Source organism: Balaenoptera physalus (assembly GCF_965194825.1).
Source record: "Balaenoptera physalus genome assembly, chromosome: 20".
In the NCBI taxonomy this organism is placed as follows: domain Eukaryota; kingdom Metazoa; phylum Chordata; class Mammalia; order Artiodactyla; family Balaenopteridae; genus Balaenoptera; species Balaenoptera physalus.
The window spans coordinates 11,201,617-11,220,694 of NC_138901.1; the positions used below are offsets into that span (position 1 = coordinate 11,201,617).

Genomic DNA, 19,078 nt, shown 5'->3' on the forward strand with positions numbered 1-19,078 from the left:
CCCCAGCTCCGAGCTTTGGGGACTGGCAACGTCTCCTGGGATTGACAGCCCCCACCTCGTGCCGGCGGGGCAGGCGGGCACTTTCGGAGGCGTCCCTTGCGGATTAAGCCTTTCCTGCCAGCCGAGCGGGCCCGATTCCGGGCAGACGGCGCCGCTGGAGCTGGACGGTCCCTCCAGCCCCGGGGGAGGTGCCACGCTTCCGAGGGGACCCTACAGGCGGACCCTTTCGCGCTCTCCGAGCGCCTTCCCATCGCGGAGATGTGAGGGCACGTGTGTGTCCCTGTGCGAGTTGCGGTGCGTTCGTGTGTCCATGTCTGTGTGTGTCCGCGTGTGTGTTGGGCTTTCTGGACCCCATGCACCCCAGCTCTGCCCACTTCTCTGCTGCTGGGGAGGGGTCCCGGACTTTGGGAGGGGGCGTCGCACCTGCGAAGCTCCACACGATGGTAGGTTACTCATAGTCACCCCACTCACCCGCCCACGCACTCGAGCCATTTTTCTGGGCAGCGGCGCCGCGGGGCTCGGCTCCCAGATTTCCGTCCAGTTTTCAGTGCCCGGTTCGGGGCTCCCAACTATGGCCTGAGACCCTGGCCCGTCCCTGGCGGTCAGAGCCAAAGGCGCTTCGGAAGCCGCCCCTCCCAGCTCCCACTGTACAGAGGAGGGCACTGAGGTGCCAGAACTCCGGGGTCCGGCTCGATGCGACAGGTCGAGCCAGAGCTACAGTCGCAGTCGGGGCCGCCCGGCGGACACCCCAGCCCCACGCCCCGAGCCCTTCATTCCGCCTCCTCTGGGCTCTGCGATGGCCCCGCCGTTGGCAAGTGCGCGGGTCCCTGCCCGGAGGGACCCACAGGCAGCTCTTGGGTGCGGAGCTGACTTCCGCCCCGCGGGTGGGAGATGAAGCCAGCTCTATTGACACCTTTTTGATAGGCCACGCTCTCCTCCCTCTCCGCAGCCTCCTCCTACCCCCTGCCCCCCGGGCTACCCGCGGCCAGAGTCTTTCAGCGGCGCCAGAGGGACCCCGCGACCCGCAAGCGGCTGTCCTGGGCTTGGCGCGCCTCGGTCCTGGGCTGTGCGGGGGTTTCCAGCCCCGGCGGCTGCGCTCGCCCACCACGGAGCCCTGAGACCTGCCGCAGCTCACCGCCCGGCCCCAGGCCGCGGGAGGGGGCCGGCCACGATTGCCCCACGCGTGTCTGCGACCGGAGCGCCCCAGGCCAGCAAGCGACTCGGGAGGAATTACCCGCGCAAAGGGCACCACGGCTTCTGCCCCAATTCCCATCCTGAGACTGGAGGGGGTCACCCCCCGGGTCAGCGCACCCCCCACGCGCTCCCCCGGGCCAGGGCTGCGTGTGGCTGGAGGCCGATTTCCGTGGGGCCCTGAGGGCACAGAGGGACCGCGCTCCGCAGAGATTGCACGTGGGCGCAGGAGAGGAGCCCAACTGGGCCGGGCGGAAGGTGTGGACGGAGCGGGAACCCTGGGCTGGGCCTTGCGTCCTGAGCCCCAAGAGCAGCAGGGGCTTGCCCGAGCAAGGCAGGGACCTCGGCTTTTACCTCCAGAGGCGATCTCAGCGGTTGGCACTCGGCACTTGGGCACTGAGGGCCAGACCCCGACCCCCCCCATCGCCACACATACACACACACACACACACACACACACACACACACAGAAGACGGAGTAGACTGAGTCGGAAGGGGAGGAGGGGCCCTGGGGCAATGTCCAGGGGCAGTGGGATCTCTGGGAGGGAAGTATGGAACCCTGAGGGGAGGACACTGCGGTCAAGGGCCCAGGACCCTTTGGTCCCAAGGGCGACCTCTGTGGAGCTCTCTGTCTGCCAGAAGGCAGTATGTGGGACACCTGTGCAGAAATGCTGGGCTCTGCTGAGGGGCTGGTGGGGGGCACACTATGGCAGCCCTCTGCCTTCTTTAAATCTTTTAAACTGGACCCAAGGCCCTGGGCAGGAGAGATTCAATCTGGGTAGTGTTTGCAGCTTCCTCTCCCTCCCTAGAGTTCAGGCGGTATCTGGGAGTTGGGGACTAGAAAATCAAGGGCTGCCTTGCCCAAAACCCTCAGAGGAAGAACTTCAAGTTGCCTAGCTACCTGGTCTGAAGGTCTCATATGTGTACACCCGTTCTCCCGACCTGAGCCCCGAACGTCAGGACTGCAGCGGGGATGGGGGTGGGGGTGGGGGTGGGGGGGAGGAAGTGCTGTATACACACTTGCAGTGGAGTTGGGAAAAGATGTGGCAGGATCACACAAGTATATAGTTTTCCCACCTCATGGATGCAATAGATGTGAATAACCTAAAAAGCATAGATAATAGTAAAATGTAGTAGAAAACATTAGAAAGTGATGAGTTCTATGTATTACCTTCGTTCTTAATATAATTTATATAATTGTAAGTTTGTATAATTTAAATTTTAATGATGACTGTGTTTAACAATCAGCTTGCAAATTCCTGAAAATGTAGCAATCAGCTGGAGCCAGCCAGCTGGGCATATCACTGGTGGAAGAGGATGGAGTGGCCTTCAGAGGTTAAATTGGGGTGGGGTGGCAGGTACCTCGATGTAGGGAAAGCAAAGGGGGCTGGTGGAGAAGTGTGGCCGGAGGCTCCCCAGCTGTGGCCAGCGTAGTAAAGGCAGGCAGGCATAGGAAGGCTAAACAGGTGGGTCGGGCACTATTCTGAGCACGTCAGTGCTGTTGAGGGTCTTTACCCAGTGGATGGTGGGAGCCCACCCAGGGAGGGTGCCCAAGCCTGGTGCTGTGCCCAGGACCCTCACCCATCCTGTGGTGTCTCCTGGCCCTGTTCTCTTCAAGGGCCAAGGCCATGGGCCGGCCTAGGAAGGAAAGAGCTACCCTCATGGCAGGCAATAGGGGGGCACTGGGTGGGTGCTGGGAGGGCACAAGGAGGACCTGGGAGGACCTGGGAGGGCACTGGGAAGAGCTGGGGGGGACAATGGACCCAGACCAGGGCCCACCCACCACTTGACTCTGAGCCCATCTAGCATGAGGGTCCACTTTGCCTTTTGAAATAGCCCTCCCTGCAGGGGGCAGGCTAGGGAGTGGAGGGGGAGGCTGGGGAGTGGAGGGGGAGGCTGGAGAGTGGAGGGGGAGGGCCAGGCAAGGCCCCGGGACCCCATCTGGGAAGAGAAGAAGGCAGAAGTCCTCACTGATCTGGCTCTGGACACGGGTGGGCTCCTCAGACAAGAGTCAGGCCCATGTCACCGCTAAGGACACGCCGTGGACCCCGCTGGGTGAGCTGGCGTCTCACCTGGGATGGGAGGACACTGCGGTAATGTCAGTGGCTGCTGTTTTAAATGTGTGGGGACACGTCTGCCATGCTCCTGTGTTGATTTTTGCTTTTGTTTCTGTTTTTGGTTTGTTTCTGTTTGCAGCAGCCCCACAGTGCTGGTTACGATCTGTTTCTCAGTCTGGGTGCTGCTTTCGTACGGGTGTTCACTTTGTGTCCAGGGGGATGACTTATGCACCCCTCTATGTATGGTTATTTGGGAGGGCAGCACCCACAGGTTGTCCCTGGAGCAGAGGAGACAGGCTTTTGGCTGCTACCAGGTGAGAGTCAGCAGGGACCTCTGGCAACCAAGCCCTCACGACAGAGCCAGGCCATGTGACTCCCATGTGAGAAGCCCCTGGGCCCAAGGGATTGGGGATGGGGCCACTCTGACAGCAGCAAGCCCCATGGGGCCTCTGACCCCTGGCCTGGAGTGGTATTCCTGACAGGCCCCATCCACCCACTCTGGCGTGACAGGGACAGGTCCCTGCTGCCCAGCTCTGCTGGGGGAGGGACCACACCAGAGCCGTCCCCTCTGCCCTCTTCTCAGACACCCCTGCAGTAATAGCCTTATCTTATAAACAAGGAATTGTCCTTTTCAAAGCCCTCTGTCCATGTTCATTCATTTGCCTTCCTAAGGCATGGCTGGGCTATTGTCCTTACTTGGCAGATAAGGAAACCAAGGGAAGTCCAGGGTCTCCCACAAGTGCAGTGAAGGCAAAGCTGAGGGACAAGCCCTGGCCTTCACACTCCCACCCAGCTTTCTCCTCGCCCGGCACAGTCCCCCCTCTCCCCGCCCACCCCACTACTTCCCCCCTCAACCCCGAACCCGCAAGGGAAAGAGCTCTCAGACTGGAAGGACCGGGTGGCAGAGAGGAGGCCCAAGAAGGGACAGTGGCCCATCCTGCCCACACCCGGTGGTGGAGGCAGATCAGGCCAGGACCGCAGACCCCGGGCTGAGGAGCTTCTCACCTGCTACCCTTGGAGGAGAAGCCTCCCTGCTTCACCACAGGGTGTTCAAGTTCATGCCCATTGTGTGACTACAACTATCCCTGCGGCAGCCACATGGGGACTAACCAGTTGTGGGCCGTGGTCATTAGCATTGGACAGTGGGGTCCCCCCACCCCGGGCCTCCAGACTCCCTGCACCCAGGGGCATTTCCCACCCTGAGGACCCCCTTCCTCTGAGCCAGCCTGGGCAGCCGTCAGCCCAGTCTGGCTGGAACAGAGCCCTGGGTGGCCTGCCCTCCTCTGGACCGAGCCCAATGCTGGGATCAGGTGGGGAACGGGTGCTTTTGAACTTGATGACTTGCTTACCCCAGTAAACAGGAGTTTACAGGCATAAACTTACCATCCTGTCTCGGTGAAAACTCACTTTTCTCCAAACAGGGGTTTCTGGCCCCAGGCAGAACCGTGGGCACTTAGTACAGTGTAAATATTCATCGTGTGCTCTCAGTTCAGCAAATATTTCCAGAGCATCTACTGAGGGGCAGACCCGGTGCCGGGGCCAGGGATGAACACAACAGTCTCTCCATCCTGAGGTTGCTCAGCCTGGTGGGCAGATGGGGTAACACACACCTCCAGGGCGGGATGGCACGTGAGTGCCCCAGGCCAGGGCAGGTGGGTGGGTTGGGGTTGAGCAGTCAGGGGGATTTCCTGAGGAGGTGATACCAGAGCACGGTCTTGAGGAGCGAGTGGGGAGGGAGGTGGCTGGCACGAGCAATGCCGGGTGAGGGATGAGGGGCGTGAGTGGAGGGAGGGGACGTCTTCCATCTTCGCAGTGTAAACTGCAGAGCTGGCTGGGGAGAGGCGTGGGTGAGGGCTGGCAAGCGTGTAGGAGCCACAGTTCCGTCCTGTCCATTTCATCCTGTCTGCAAGGAGGCACAGCTGCAGTGCCGAGTGTATGTAGGAGGTTCTGCCTGGGAACCTGCCTGGGAGGGCAGACTTGAGGGGGACACTGGCTGAGAGGCTGCTGCTGGGTGATGAGGGGTGGGAAGGAGTTTGTGGCAGGAGCCAGGGAAAGAGAGCCGGACTTGAGAACGTTTGAGGAGATGAAATCGTCAGGACTTGGTGATGACTTGGGTGTGAGGAGTGAGCAGAGGGAGGAACCTGGGAAGCTTCCTGAGTCTGGTGCCGCCCACTGAGTAGGGGAAGGTCTGGAGGGAGGGAGAGACCGTGAGTTCTTGCTGGGACATGTCGCGTTTGAAGTGGTTATTCGACAGCCAGGAGGAAATTAAAATGATGGGGACCAGGTACTTGGCCCCAAACCCAGTACTTATTAGACTATCCATATTGTCCAATGAGGAGACCGGTCCTGAGCCAACAGGGACTACGGGTCAGTGGGGAGGTCGGGGCTGACAATGGAACCCTGAGAGCATCTTCAGCACGGTGGAGTTATAGCCAACCAGTATAGAGACCGCCCAGGGAGAGGATGGAGGAGAGCGCCCGGGACCCCACTGCTCAAGAGATTAGTTAAGATTTCTGACCTCTGAGAGTGACGCCACTGGCGACAGGTCCTGGCACTCCCAGCCATTTGCGTGGTGCCCTCGGACACCAGCGTGCTTCCCAGCACTGTCCTCCCTTCCCTCCAGACAACGGAACTGGTAAATTCAAAAGCCAGGTCTGGAGCGGTCCTGGAGCCCCCACTCCAGAGCCCCATTTGTATCCCTTTGGTTGGCTCCCTCGAGCTAACAGCATCTGGCTGGTGCGGTGGGTGCTGGGGCCGCCAGCCCGCTGTGTCCTTCCACATCAATTTCACCATCTGCCACAGGCAGGAGAGGGCATATGAAATATAAAATGAGCCGAGGTGTAAAAGTGTTTTGGAATAAAAATGGTATATACCGGCAAGGGATTACAATTATTAGAAGGTCTGTGCCTGATGCCATCACTCACACCTGGGAGGGGAGGGCATGAGCTCCTGCCTCTCTAGCCTCCTCCTCTGGGGACTGGGCCACCGCGAACAAGGCTCACTGGACAGAGGCCACAGGCTGCCAGGCACCGGCAAGGTCCCGAGAGCCCTGGGGGACCTCCCAGGGCACCAGAGAACATGACACAGACCAGTTCCTTCATTCCCTCATTTGATCACGGAGGGACCTGTGAAGCGGTCACAGCAGGGGTTATTACATTTTATTTCCCCCATTTTACAGACCAGGCAATCGAGGTTCCTTACGTTTCAGTGTCTTGGCTTAAGCAGCACAGCTAATTCTTGTAATGTAAGAACTGGACTTCTGTTTCCAATCATTCATTCATTTATTCATTCAGTGAACAGTCAGTCTTCCAGTATCTGTTGTGTGCTGCCAGGAACTCTCCCAGACAGTGGAGATGCAAGAGCTTTCCAGCTAATTTTTTTAAAGTTGATTTCTTGGTTTTAAGTTTCAATTTCATGCACTTTTCTTAAAACCTTGTTATCTGCTACTAGCAGTTGTATTAAGATCCCTCTAAGGTGGTGTCTGGCTGGGCCGAAGCATGAACGCATGGCTTTCTGGTCTATCAATATCAAAAAGATGCAGTGGGCACCCTCTGGGGCAGGGTGAGGCACGTCGGGAGGGAAAGAGGCTCAGCATGTGAGCTCCAGGGTCACAGCCTTGGCCACCAGCTGTGAGGCTCTGGGTGGATGTGAGGATGACATCAGGTGGCACAGGGGAGGCACCCCGTGGAATGAGCGCCTGGTCAGTGGTGGTGGTGGTTATCATTTTTACAGTGATGTCATTGTGCTGTTGGCAGCACTGGTCCAGTCCGGGGAGGGTCTCCAAGCCAGGAGGGGAGCTGACATGACGTGCAGGAAGCAGAGAGCTGTTTTTCCACTGTGGCTGTGCTTCCCATCTCTGTTTTTCTTGATGCTGAGTCAGAGTTAGTGTCCAAACCTCTCAGATCCTGCGGCATGTGGACATGTCATGGGGATGAAACAGGGGCTCTTGGGAGAGGAGCCCTCTTTAAACACTCGTTGTAGGGTGTGTGTGTGTGTGTATGTGAGAGAGAGAGAAAGAGAGAGGTTTGGGGGGGCGGTCAGAGAGGAGAAATCTTAAATTGTCACGTAGTGGGAAGAAAACAAAAGAATGAAGGAGTGACATCCTCCTGTTGGTTGTCTTAGGGTTGCAAAGCCTCTTTCCTGGGGAGATTTTCATTCCCTGTCTGCACAGGGACAGCCCAGTGCCCTGGGAGGCAGGGCTGCAGCAGGAAACTGGTCAAAGCCAGCCCTCACCCTTCCATCCCACCCCCACTCAGGACCAGCCCCATCGGCTGACAGTGACTCCGGCAGGGTCCCCCAGTCCCCCAAGCCAGTTGAAGCTTGGCCTTAGCCGTGACTGTCCCTGAGGCTCTGAGGGGAGGCCGACCTCCCAGGGAGTAACGTGCATCATGCTTCCTGACCCCTCCTGGTCACCCCATCCGTATCCAGTGGGGTGGGAAGTAAATGTCCCTTTTTTTTTTTTTTTTTTTTGGCCACACTATGCAGCATGTGGGATCTTAGTTCCCCGACCAGGGATTGAACCTCTGTCCCCTGCAGCGGAAGTGCAGAGTCTTAACCACTGGACTGCCAGGGAAGTCCTAGTAAGTGTCCATTTTTATTCCTTCTGCCGTGGCTCTTTACTCGGTGATACCCATGGGCCAGGACAGTGCTGGGCACAGGGGGTGGCACGGGGAGGAGAAGCTGTCCCCACCCTCAGGCCGGGTAAATCGACCTAACAAGGGATTCTTGAAGAGTGAGGAGCTGTGGCCACGAGCGTACCTGTCACCTCTCATAGCGGCCACTGCCTGGCATCTGGGCTGCACAGCCTGCGGCCAGCTCCCCGCCCCCACCCCCGACCGTGCTGCAGCCCAGCGGTCCTCGCTTCCTTGTGGCCCTGGGGCTCCTTTCTGCTCTGCACACTCAAGTGCACACCTGGAAGTGTGGGGTGAGGCCACACTGGACCAATGGTGTAAAGAGTCAATGGATAAGAACCTTTTTCTGCCCCTGGGGGGATGGCCCTGAGTGGTTCATAAGTCTCTCAGGAGGTCCTCTGGGATTGAACACCTGGTGCCCACAGCAGTGGCCAACTCTATCACTCATCCTTGCACTCCTGTTTCCCCCTGGACCACTTCACAGGTAAACCACCTACCAGCCTCAGGCTCTACCTTTGGGAGAGCCCAGCTGACTCAGGGGCATCTGAGGAGCACACAGCAGGGCTCCCACCCAGGCAGGGGATCAGGGAAGGCCTTCCCAAGGGAGTATCGTTTAAGCTGAGCTCTGAAGCAGGAGTGAGACTTGTCTAGGCAAAGAGGTATTCTAGGTGAGGAAAGGCAGCACGTGCAAAGGCCCCAAGGCAGCAAGGTGTTTGGATGAGCAGGGGGTGGACATGGAGTTCAGCAGGGCCTTCTTTGTAGGTCACACTAAAGGGTTTAAACTGCACTAGGGGCATGGGGAGCCACAGAAGGGTTTGGAGCAGGTGACTATTTTTTAAAAACTGAAGTTGATTTTACAATGTTGTATTAGTTTCAGGTATACAGCAAAGTGATTCCGTGTTTTATGTATATATATATATATGTTATTACAAATATTGAATATAGTTCCCAGTAGGTCCTTGATGTTTATCTATTTTATATATAGTAGTATGTATATGTTAATCCCAAACTCCTAATTTATCCCTCCCCCAACCCTGCTTTCCCCTTTAGCAACCATAAGTTTGCTTTCTATGTCTGTGAGTCTATTTCTGTTTTGTAAGTTCATTTGTGTCATTTTTTTAGATTCCACATATAAGTGACATTATATATCTGTCTTCCTCTGTCTGATTTACTTCACTTAGTATGATAATCTCTTGGTCCATCCATGTTGCTGCAAATGGCATTATTTCATTCTTTTTTATGGCTGAGTAATATTCCATTGTATATATGTACCACATCTTCTTTATCCATTCATCTGTTGAGTCGATGGACATTTAGATTTCTTCCATGTCTTGGCTATTGTAAATAGTCCTGCTATGAACATTGGGGTGCATGTTTCTTTTTGAATTAGATTTTTCTCCAGATCCATGCCCAGGAGTGGGGTTGCTGGATCATATGGCAACTCTAATTTTAGGGGGGTTTTTTTGGCCACACTGTGCGGCATGCGAGATCTTAGTTCCCCATCCAGGGATCAAACCTGTGTCCCCTGCAGTGGAAGCGTGGAGTCTTAACCACTGGACTGCCAGGGAAGTCCCTATTTTTAGCTTTTAAAGGAACCTCCATACTGTTCTCCACAGTGGCTCTACCAATTTACATTCCCACCAACAGCGTAGGAGGGTGCAGGTGACTATTTTTGAAAGCTTCTTCTGGCCACTCAGTGGGGAATGGATCCAGCACTGGCACCAGAGCAGACGGGGAGACCATTTAGGAGGCTGTCCTGGTGACCAGGTGGGATGACGGCTTGGAACAAGGGTGGAGGTGGGGAGAACACCCAAAATTATGCCATGTGCGGAATCAGCATCCATTCTATGTGAAGTCCAAGGCTGACCGTATTTAGCTCTGGCCTCCATGACTGTCCTGGTTGATTTCTCAGGGACCCAGCAGCCTGGTCTCCCCTCCTCAGGCCTCTGACACAGCCCTGCCGCCCCCTTTCCTGTCTCCTTATCCCTCAGATCAGTCTGGGGACATTCCCAGCACTCAAGTCTGGGGGCATTTTCCCAGCTCCAGCCAGCTGTCTCATAACCCCTGGCCTTGAAACAGAAGTGGAGGAGGGACGGCAGCGCTGCCTGTCTGTACCACGTGGAAAACAGCTCAGATGTCTCGGACGTGCCCCTTAGTGGCCGGCCGGGGTGCAGGCTGCACACTCTAGTCTTAAACCTAAGACAAGTCACTCGATCTCTGAAGTCTTGGCTTCTTCATCTGTGAAAGAGGGATGTTCTCCGCCTCCTAGGAAATCATGTCAAGAGCACAGCATGGACCAGTGGTGGACCAGCGGTGGGACTGGCACAGAGGTTCTGGGGGTCCAGGAGGGCAGCTCCTGTTCAGGGTGTGGGCTCGTCCCCCGACCCCACCCCAAAGTCTTCTCTGACCATAGGTGACCAGGCACTCAAGGGTGCTTCCAGGGAGGCTCTTGCAGGCCCAGCTCCAACGGCCTGGAGGGGCCAGGCTGCTTGGTCCAGCCACATGCTCTCCAGGTCCTGGGCGGGCTGGGGGCGCCCTGCAGAAGGGGACTCCCATCAGAGTTGGACCAGGCACAGGTGGGAGAGTAACGCAGCAGGGCAGAGACCTGGTCACTGGGAAGCCCAGCTTCTGATGGGCAAACTTAGGCCCCGCTGTGTGGGCAGCCGTCATCCCACGTGGGGAGCATCATATCCGACCCCATCTGGAGGTGCCCAGCCCTGCTGCCCCTTTAAGTGAAGGGATGCCTCAGAGAGCTGGGTGGGGGAGCTCAGAGCCTGCTTCGAAGAACTGAGCTGCATTTTGCTGCAGCATCTGGCTTGCAGGCCCTGGTGCTCCCTGGTGAGGCCTCTCCATCTCCCCTCTCTCTCTGTCTCGCACGCATACACACTCCCATCTCCCTCCTCTCCATCCTTTTATCTCGGCTTCACACTCATAGTATTTGGGTCTGTGAAGTCACGGCTTCCTTCCCGTGACTGCCATTTATAGCTGGCAGTAATGAAAGGCACCCATTTTTTTAAAAAATAAATTTATTTATTTTATTTTATTTATTTTATTTTTGGTTGCGTTGGGTCTTTGTTGCTGCACGCGGGCCTTTCTCTGGTTGCGGTGAGTGGGGGCTACTCTTCGTCGTGGTGTGCAGGCTTCTCATTGTGGTGGCTTCTCTTGTTGTGGAGCACGGGCTCTAGGCACGTGGGCTTCAGTAGTTGTGGCACACGGGCTCAGTAGTTGTGGCTCGCGGGCTCTAGAGCTCAGGCTCAGTAGTTGTGGCGCACGGGCTTAGTTGTTCCGTGACATGTGGGATCTTCCCCGACCAGGGCTCGAACCTGTGTCTCATGCACTGGCAGGCGGATTCTTAACCACTGCGCCACCAGGGAAGCCCAAGGCGCCCGTTTTACATTCGCTGGGCCCCAGCAGCACTACAGAGACACGGATCCCTTTGTTGCAAATAATTAATTTGGTTCCATATTGCATAACATCCTAAAAAGCTTTCCAGGGCAAGCTCCCACCGGCTGGACACTGTGATCTCATCAATATTGCATGGCATCGGGCACTACTGTTATGCGGTTTCATTAAAAATTTAATTTGTGGTTTAAATCTGCAGTGTTCCCTTTAAAAGGATATAAAGGGAGGGAGAGGCTTCGTGTTGGGGGTGAGCAGATCTTGGGGGGAAGGGGGATCCCAAGCCCCAGGAGAGGGAGAGGGCCTTCCAAGGGCGGGAGCAGCGGACGCCTCTCTGATTGGCCGCCGGCCACAGCTGCTGCTGCTGTTGCTGGAGGGGGGGTGACTGGACCATTCATAGAAATTATTTCTCCAAAGCCTGTACTGTTTCCCTTTCTATATCAGCCATGGGGAAAGGGCAGCTCCCCGGAACCCAGACGCTGGCGGAGGGCTGGGGTGGCGGTGGGGGAGGCTTTCACCAGAGACCCTAGGCCCCTCCAGACCAGAGTTGCCACCCCACCCCGAACTCCTGGCTGTGTAGCCTCTTGCAGGTTACCTGCCCTCTCTGAACTCTGGTCACCCCCACGGCCCCATAAAGTCAGTGCCATGACTCCCTGAGAATGAGTGAAGGGCCTCCCAGATTTGAGGCAGCACAGCCTGTGTCACTGTTACCCCCATGTGGCTATGGCGGAGGTGGCCCCTAGTGACAGGGTGGCAGTCCACAGGACCCCTGCAGGGGATCACAAGTGTCTGAAAGGCCACCATAAGTCTTATTTCTTTATCTGGACCTCACTCCCTCCCGGAGTGGACTTGGGTGATGCCACCAGCCCTGCAGCTTGTAGACTGGGATTTCGTTTCCAATGAGGGACCTTCACTGGGGGGTGGGGGGTTGGTTTTGCTCTTTCCAGGGAGGGAGGAGGAGGCCCGTGAGAGCTCTGATTCTGGTGGGGGAGGAGAGAGAAGTGAAGTGAGGAGTGGGAGCAAGCACAGATGGGCCAGAAGAGACACTTGGGCAACCTCCTATCGCTGCCTGGGCGCCTCTGCCTGAGGGCGCTTCAGACCCGCAGGCCCTGGCGAGGCCACCGACTGTCTCAGAAGGCAGGGATTTGTGCATCCGGGGCTATCTTCTGACATTGTTCCAGAGTGATTAAGTTAAGCCTCCTGGGGCCAGCTGGAGAGAGAGGACAAATTGCTTTGTAAATTTGATTTGCTGCCGTAGCATTTACAGCGTGCCTGGGGCATATCCACAGTGGCAGGTGCATTGGTGCCCTTCCCTCCCTCACACAGGGGTCTCACCGGCCATGTATACACCGGTCACACGCCATGCGTCCAGAACATGACTTGGGCACCACTCACTTCAGTGCACATGTTTGTGTCCACTCGTGGTGGGCTCATGGTGAATCCTCAGTGTCTCAAATGCCCACACAAGGCAATGGCCACCCACAACTGCAGCCTGCTGGGAGACTTGTCCCAAAGACCCCTGGAGGGGTCCATTTCTGTGGGCAATAGCCATGGGTACCACAGGGGCTAGAGCTGGGATCTAAACATCTGAGACTTGAAGGTTCCCTAAGAAGAGGGGCAGAGCCAGTGCTGGACCAGGGTCTCTGGACCCCGGTGGGGCCTTTGCAACACTTGGGCTGCCTTTCTGCATTCCTGGGGAAATAGGACAAGGCAAACATTGTGGTCTTCAAAGTATCTGTGAGCTTGGATGATGGTATGATGAGACCCATGGACCACACAGTTGGGCTGCTGAGGGCCATCCAGGGAAGGAGGACATGCTGGGGCCAGGGGTCCATCCAGACAGAAAAGCATGGCTGGCATCACCACCCAGATAGAGAAGGACTGATGGTTCCTTTCTGGCAGGCCTGCCGTGCAATAGAAAGCACACACTTGGTAATGGAGCATCTTGGCCTGGCTGTAGCCCAGGAAACAGGACTCAGGCCCTTGGGCGCCGCTGGTTTCTTTGCCTGCTTCCCAGGCACTCTGGGAGCACTGGCCAGCAATGTCTAGAGCATCCTCTAGACACTACTGGGCAGTGAGAAAATGGTCAGGGATCCTGGCAGTGAGAGGCAGCTTCAGCATCATGCCTGGGCCAGAGTTGGCTCCTCCACTCAGCTGCTGTGTGACCTCGAACAGGTGACTTCACCTCTCTGAGCTGTGTCAAGTGTTAAACTAGACAAGACCCATTAAACTCTGAGAATGGTGTTGGTCTACAGAAATAAATTAGTAAAGCTTAGTAAATGCTGATTATGATTTTTTTCATCTTTCCCTCCCTCAAGATGCTCAGGTACTAGTAACACAGGAGAGTGAAGGAGGGGCTGAGCCAGGGGTCCCGGGGTTAGGGAGCTCCTGCCAAGCCACAGACAAGGAAGGAACATGGGCCTCTGAGCGACGTCTCAGGCTGGGCCCTTGCACAACAGCACCCTCCCCACCTTTTAAATTTTTTAATTTAAATTTTAAAATGTTTTAAATTGTGCTAATATATACATAATATAAAATTTACCATTTTAACCATTTTTAAGTATACAGTTCAGTGGTATTAAGTACCTTCACATTGTTATGCAATCATCTCCAGAACTTTCATCCTCCCAAACTGAAACTCTGTCCCCATGAGACTCTAACTCCCCATCCCTCCTCCCATCATGCCCGGGCACCCATCATTCCACTTTCTGTCTTCATGAATTTGACTCCTTTAGGGACCTCATATAAGTGAAATCATGCATATTTGTCCGGTTGTGACTGGCTTATTTCACTTAGCATAATGTCCTCAAAGTCCATCCATGTTGTAGCAGGTGTCAGAACTTCCTTCCTTTTCAAGGCTGAATACTATTCCATTGTACGGATGGACCACATTTGGTTTATCCACTCACCTGAAGATGGACACTTGGGTTGCTTCCACCTTTTGGTGATTGTGGGCGATGCTACTATAAAGATGGGCATACAAATATCTCTCCTAGACCCTGCCTCCACTGATTTTAAATATATACCCAGAAGTGGGAATTTCTGGATCATATGGTCCCCACCCCTCATTACAAATGGAGGAACTGAGGCTACACAGAGGAGCTCAGAGGCTTGACCAGGGACCCAGTGTCCCCACCTCCCAACCCCTGGCCTCCAGCTCCTCTGTGGCCTATTCCCAGGCCTTCGGGAAGGTTCTCTGGAAGAGGTGAGCTGTGATGGACGCACTGAAGCTGTGATGCTGTCATCATGGGGAGGGGAGCACTGGGCCAGGATGGCAAGTGGACAGTCACCAGCCAGGCTTGACTCAGCACTGGGAAGGCAGCTGTGAAGAGCCAGACGAGGTCTCCCAAGGGGAGAGACAGACCAGGAGCAAGTTCAAAGGCAGCAGTAGGGGCACGGGACCGCAGGCTCCGGTCCCCTCTGCATCTGGGCCTGTCACCCGAGGCACGAGTGGGTGCTATCTGCCCCTGGCGGCCACCTCAGCGTCTGCTGGACCTTTGGGGTTCCCCCATCCCCCACATGGGAGGCCCAGATGGCTCTCCGTGGCTTGGATGAGGGGGCTCGGCAGGAAGGGGCTTCTGCTGCCATGCCCTCTGTCCCCAGGGCCTGCTCAGCTCTCTGCAGGGTCAGCAGAGCCACCTGGTCTTGGTGGAGATGCCGGGCTCTGCCCTCCCCAGGGCCAGTCCAGCCCCAGAGTGCAGTCGGCCTGGAGAGGCCAGGGACCTGCCCCCAAGGTCTCTTCAATTTCCTGATAAGAACTGAAGGGCTCCTCGCTTCCCAGGGAACCCCCATGCTGACAGGTGGCTCTGGTGACCGTCCTCGGTGTGTTGTCCGAGTGCTTCCATCTCCCGGTACAGGTGGAACCACACTGTCCCCTGTGGCTAGAGGCCTCCTGCAGTCAGTGAATCAAGCCTGAGCGTCACTTCAGCCCAGGGCGTTTCAGAACCCCACACACCAACCCTTTCTTGTCCCTGTGGCACAGCAACTGGGTCCCCGAGTGACCGAGGTGAAAGGAGGCCTCGACTGACCTGTGGGGGACATACCTTGGGAGGGAAAGAAAGGACACCCGTCATTTGTAGTAATTGATGTCTCGGGATGCTTGTGACCGTGGTATGACCTAGCGGCTGCCTAGTCCTGCCGTCCTGACTGATGAGGTGGCCGAGGGGTCAGCCCAGCTTCCCAGGTCCTGCCCATGCTTCGTTCTCCTGGCTTCTGTTTTCCTTTGAGGAAACCGATACCCATCCAACAAGTTTCTTTTCTGCTTAACTTGACCCCAGTTAGGCTTTGCTCTTTGCAACCGGGAGCCTGGCCTGGTGGAGGAAGCTGTTTCAGCTGTTACCAAGCAGCTCATCACTGCATGTGGGTGATGTAGCTGGGAGGAATGCAGGGGGCCTGGGTTTCAGACACAAATGAGGGTCATTGGAGGAAGAGGTGGCGTGGTTCTGTGTGTGTTGGGAAGAGCGCTAAAGGAACTTTCCCACCTCTGAAGGCCATGCGGCTGAACAGTTAGAAGCACAGCTTTGCCTACACGCCCCCCACCCCCCACCTCCCCCCACAAGCCTGGGTTTGGATCCTAGTGCACCGATGACCGGCTGTGGGTCCTTGCTCAAATTCACCTCTCTGAATGCCAATAAGCACATCTGAAATATGGTGATAACAAGACATGGGATTGTTGGGAAGACGGCAGGAGAGGAAGTATATGAAGCACCTGACACAGTGTCTGGACATAACATATTCCCAATTCACCATCATAGTACCGTACATCAAGGCCAAGGGTGGTGTGCAGTAGCCGCGACCCGCAGAGTCAGGCTGCGCCACCTCCTTGCCATCTGCGAGCCCTCGGCCCCAGCTGCCCACTTGCACCCCTCCCTCCACGAGGGAGCCCAGCCGTCCTCTCCAGCCCACCCTCCGGGACAGAGCTGAGTGCCAGCTGTGGGCTCTCAGTGTCTGCAGCCTCCAGGATTCCTGTGTTTGGGATGCCAGCTTCTTTTACTGTTGTTAAAGTGTTTTGCTGCTCGGAAGCCTCGAGCATCTCCACGGAGGGACATAAATAAAGGCAATAACCTGGCCATTAGGAAGTTTCGCCTGGTGTGTCCACCCTGGAGCGCCCTGGCATGCTGCAAGGCAGCTCTCACCAGCGAGCGCAGGGATGGGTGAGAAGCCTCTCGTGCTCTCCGTTTCTGGGTCAGGTACCTCTTATTCTCTGGGGTGCAAACAGAGTGGGGGTGGGCATAGGCAATGTGCCCCCCGTCAGGGTGGCGTGGGAGGGATGTGGGGCAGGCCACCCCCAGGATGGAGCATAGTAAGCACGGTGAGGCAGGACAGAGGGTGACATCTCTTGAGTGCTGCTCTCCACGGCCCTCCTTCCTCCCCCAGCTGGACGTGGAGCCTGCAGGTGGGGCGTATCGCTCAGAACCCAGAGCTGAGGCTTGGGGCTGGCAGTGCAACCTGGCGGCTGTGGGTGTGGGCTTTGGCACCAGGCCAACGTTGGTGCAAGTCCTCGTCCCTGTGCAACGTCTGTGCCACTGGGCAGGTCCCACCAACTCGATAAACCTTGGTCTCCCGTGTATAGAATAGAGACGGTGATGGTCTCCACTCCCGGGAGCTGAACCCAGAGCCACCAGCACCCATAGAGGGGGTTGGCACACGTGCAGCCTTCAGCTCTGTCCTGCCCTGGATTGTCCCATGCAGGATGTTTGGGCTGAGGCCCGGCTGCTCGTGGGGTCTCTCCATCTCCCACCCTAACACAGAGGAGGCGCCGGGCCTGCCTGCTGGCAGGGAGGGGGTCTAACCTCATCTCAGGTCAAAGATGGGACAGTATTGGCTGGTGGCAAAGCTCCCCATGAGGGAGCCCCGCTGGGGGGCTGGGTGGGTGGGATGCTTGGGGGCCTGGAATCAAGCTGGATTAATTGAACCTGACAGGCTTGGGCCTGAGAGGGCTCAGAGGGTCCCCAGGCTGCTCCTCTGTTTTGATCTGACCACCGAGGGCTTCTACCCCCACCCAACCCCAGGCCTCTGTCTTCTTTTCTTTAAGAATTGTGACGCTTTTAATGCTTTTGAATTTAAGCATAAAATGCTATATTTTGAACCTAGAATCAGTATTTTTAAATCAACTAAGAAAATACTAAATTAAATAAATCAAAAAAAAAAAAAAAAAGAATTGTGACGGCACATTTTCATTTATTAATTTTATGCTTAATAACACTTTTTTAAAAACCCCAAAACTAGATGCCCGTGAGAAACAATTCACACTGTGTGGATAGTTGTCAAGGCCCCTCAGATGTGACCATGTGGCCCCAAACCCTATGACAGTTCCCTGGGTGTTTCCTGGGGCTGCTGAGCCTGGGAGCGGGGGCGGGGAGATTGGGGGCTGCAAAGCTGAAAGGGAGCAGGAGGTGGGACACAGGGGGAAGAGTGGCAGAGGAGAGGACATCACTTAGGGTGCCCCGGGGCCATCCCAGGATGCAGGCTGGAGAGCAAGGCCAGCCTGAGGTGGGTGACATCCTGGCATCTGTGGGTTCACTCCAGCTGTGAGCTCCCCAGGAGTGAGAGCAGAAGAGGGCAGAGGGCAGGGGGCAGAGGGGGGAGGAACAGCACACAGGGACAGCTGAGGAGGTCCGCAGAAGGGGGCAAGTGTCTCCCCTAAGCCCCCAGGGCAGCAGTAGGACAAAGCTCTGTGTCCTCCTCCCCTCCCCTCCCCACGTGCTCTCCACTGAGGAATCAGGGCCCTGGGTGGCCGCAGCGGCCTGTCTAGGGATCTGTGCGCTGGGCCAAGGTAGGCCAAGTCAGCCGAGGGCCGGAGCCGCTTTGACCTGGCAACCTTCCCGGCGCCCCCTCCCTCCCCCAACATTCCGTTCACAGCAGGCGTGGTAATTGGGTTTTACACGGGGCCCTCTGGCACTGACCTAGTTGTCCCGGTTCCCGCCTTCCTCTGTCCCTGTGTGTTCGCCCCTGATGTTCTTTAAACCCCAGGCATTGTGCCTTCATATGTCCTGATTTCATCCTCCACTCTGATTCTGCTGGGCAAGGTCAGGCTGGTGCGGGAGCCTGGAGCAGGCGTTCGGGGTGCCTGGCAGAGCATGTGCTTCTCAAGGGCGCCCTGCTCTGGGCCCACCTCTGGGAATGAGACAAGTGAGGCTCCGGGTCTGCACCCTGGACAGCTGAGCAGCAGGTGATGGCCTGAGCGTGAGCCCGTTAGGGGCCTCCTCCCTGATGCTGGGTCCCCATGTGTGTGTGGAGGGATGGAAGTGTTTCTGGGGACCAACTCCTCATCTGGAAGTGGCAGCAATAATGCAAAGTGCACGGGCTCAACTGAAGTAACACGTGGGGGGCACAAGGCCTGGCACCGGATGAGAATGTCCATCTGTCTGTCCGTCTCCCTCCCTCTCTCATCACTTCACCTGCAGAATGGAGGCCTGGACATCCCGGTGAGAGCCCTGTGCCCGCAGGGACCGTGTGTCCACTACCGGACACTGACCATCTGCGCTGGTGCTGGAGCAGCGCAGATGGGAGCATCTTCTGCCGATTAGAACATCTCTGGGGGGGTGTGTGTTCTTGGGTTCCCCATTCACAGGTGAGAGCACCTGAGGCTATGAATGACAAAGGGACTGTGCCCAGGGCTCAGAGCTGCTCCCACTGGACTCAGGATTCAAGCTCCGTGACCAACCCCTGTGCCTCTGCTCTTCACCCCTGCTCCGGGCTGAGCAGATGTTTGGCAGCTCTGGGGCTATCTGGGGGGGTAGAGGGTGAGGAAAACTTGTCCTGAAGCGGGTCACCACCCTGGCGCCTTCACCAGCCCTG

General features: G+C 56.6%; 1 protein-coding gene across 3 annotated transcripts in view; it reads left to right on the top strand.

The window, feature by feature from the left end:
- RPTOR (regulatory associated protein of MTOR complex 1) overlaps positions 1–19,078 on the top strand; it is a 451,060-nt gene that overhangs the window by 62,649 nt on the left and 369,333 nt on the right. The window lies entirely within an intron of this gene.